This window comes from Sturnira hondurensis, unplaced genomic scaffold (genome assembly GCF_014824575.4).
Source record: "Sturnira hondurensis isolate 20B ecotype Veracruz unplaced genomic scaffold, ASM1482457v3 Scaffold0014745, whole genome shotgun sequence".
In the NCBI taxonomy this organism is placed as follows: domain Eukaryota; kingdom Metazoa; phylum Chordata; class Mammalia; order Chiroptera; family Phyllostomidae; genus Sturnira; species Sturnira hondurensis.
In genome coordinates, this window is record NW_028087376.1 from 2,272,640 (window position 1) to 2,275,681 (window position 3,042).

Genomic DNA, 3,042 nt, shown 5'->3' on the forward strand with positions numbered 1-3,042 from the left:
ATACATAGCCTAAAGATTGTCTATTTCTTCTCTGCTGACTGTGTCTGTAAATAACATAAAATAATCTTCTGCTATCATAAACCATTTTGCCTCCCCCTCCAACCGATCACACACGCACAATAAAGAAAGGAGTAGGTGGAAGCGGAGAACACCAAGATACCTGCATGAGACTGCACCACTGAATTTCACAGGTATCCTACCACAGAAGTTCACACCATAAACCCAGGGAACCAGAACACATCAATTTAAGAAGCTGAGGCCAACAAGAAGAGTATCACAAACAATGGGAAGACAAAGAAACAATCCCCAAATGAAAGAAAAGGAGGAAGCCTCAGAAAGGATGTTAGATGAAATAGAGGCAAGTCAACTATCAGATATGGAATTCAAAGCACTGGTTATCAGGAAGTTCAAAGAGCTTACAACGAGCTACCAGAAACTACAGGGGAGCTACAATGAACTCTCTGCAAACTATACCAACATGAAAAAGGAAATAGAAACCATCAGTAAAGGCCAAGAGGAAATGAAGAATACAGTTTCTGAACTGAAGAACACAGTAGAAGGTGTGAAGAATAGAATCAATGAGGCAGAAGATCACATAAGTGAGATTGAAGACAGGACAGAAAGAATCTCCCAGACGGACCAAGTAAGGAAAAGAGACTCAGAAAAAATGAGGAGAATTTAAGAGAAATGCAAGACAATATGAAATGTAACAATATCTGAATAACAGGAATACCAGAAGGAGAGGAAGAAGAACAAGGGATAGAAAACCTACTTGAAAGAGTAATAACGGAAAATTTTCCTAAGTTAAGGAGAGATAAAGTCACGCGAATCCAGGAATCGTAGAGTCCCAATCAGGTGGAACCCAAAGAGGCCTACTGTAAGACACATCATCACTAAAATGGCAAACCTCCAAAACAAAGAGAAAATCCTAAAGGCAGCAAATGAGAAAAAGGAAATAACATAAAAGAGGGTCCCAATAAGGTTGGCTACTGACTTCTCAATGGAAACATTCCAAGCAAGAAGAGAATGGCAAGAAATATTCCAAGTAATGAGAAACAGAGGCCTACAACCAAGGCTACTGTACCCAGCAAGGCTCTCAATCAAGACAGAAGGCCAAATAAAGAGCTTCCAAGACAAAAGAAGTCTAAAAGAATACGCTTCCACCAAACCAGCTCTGCAAGAATTACTAAAAGGGCTGCTTTAAGAAAAGGAAGGAAAAGAGAGAGACAGAGAGGAACACAGGTACATAAATGGCAATGAATAAGTACCTTTCAATAATAACCTTAAACGTATATGGATTAAATGCACCAATTAAAAGACATAGAATAGCTGAATGGATAAGAAAGCATGACCCACACATATGCTGCCTACAAGAGACCCACCTCAGGTCAAAAGACCACCACAGACTAAAAGTGAAAGGATGGAAACAAATTTTCCAAGAAAATGGACAAAAAAAAGCCAGGGTAGCAATTCTCATATCAGACAATATAGACTTCAAAAACAGGGCCATAAAGAGAGACCCAGAAGGTCACTTCATATTACTCAAGGGAAGAATCCACCAAGAAGACATTAACATCGTAAATATATATGCACCCAACACAGAAGCACCCAAATATATAAAGAAAATCCTAGAGGACCTCAAGAAAGATATTGACAGCAACACAATTATAGTAGGGGATTTTAACATCCCACTGTCAAAACTGGACAGATCTTCCAAACAAAATATCAACAAAGATATTGCATCATTAAACGACAGCATTTCTAGATGAAATGGACCTAATTGATATATATAGAGCCCTTCATCTCAAAGAAGCTAAATACACATTCTTTTCAAATGCACATGGAACATTTTCAAAGATAGACCACATGATAGGACACAAAACAAAACTCAACAAATTTAGGAAAATAGAAATCATACCAAGCATTTTCTCTGATCACAAGGGACTGAAATTGGAAACTAACCCCACAGGAAAAAACCCCAAAACACCCAAAATCATGGAGACTGAATGGTATGCTATTAAACAATGAATGGGTCAAGATAGAAATTATGGAAGAAATCAAAAAGTTTCTCGAAACAAATGAAAATGAACTTACAACAACCCAAAACTTATGGGACACAGTGAAGGCAGTCCTGAGAGGGAAGTTCATAGCAATACAGGCTTACCTAAAGAAAATAGAAACATTTCAAACAAACAACCTAACCCGATGCCTCCAAGAACTCGAGGAACAACAACAAAGACAGCCCAGAGCAAGTAGATGGAAGGAAATAACCAAGATCAGAGCAGAATTAAATGACATAGAGACTAAAAGCACAATTCTAAGGATCTATGAATCCAGGAGTTGATTTTTTGAAAAGATAAACAAAATAAACAAACCTTTAAGTAGGCTCATCAAGAAAAAAAGAGAGAGGACCCAAATAAACACAATCAGAAATGAAAGAGGAGAGATTACAACTGATACCACAGAAATAGAAGGGATTGTAAGGAATTACTATGCAGAGCTGTATGCCAAGAAATTTGAAAATCTAGGTGAAATGGACAAATTTCTAGAAAAATATAATCTTCCAAAACTCAATGAAAAAGAAGCAGAAAACCTGAACAGGCCAATAACAGCAGATGAAATTGAAGAAGTCATCAAAAAACTCCCATCGCACAGAAGCCCTGGACCAGATGGTTTCACAGGAGAATTCTACAAAGCTTTTAAGGAAGAACTAACCCCTATTCTTCACAGACTATTCCAAAAGATCCAAAAGGAGGGAAAACTCCCCAACTCTTTTTATGAAGCCAGCATCATCCTAATTCCAAAGCCAGATAGAAACACAACAAAGAAAGAAAACTTCAGGCCAATATTGCTGATGAACATAGACGCTAAAATCCTCAATAAAATATTGGCAAATCGCATCCAACAATACATCAAAAAGATCATACACCACGACCAAGTGGGATTCATCCCAGGAATGCAAGGATGGTTCAACATTCATAAATCAGTAAATGTAATACACCACATAAACAAAAGCAAAGACAAAAACCACATGATCATATC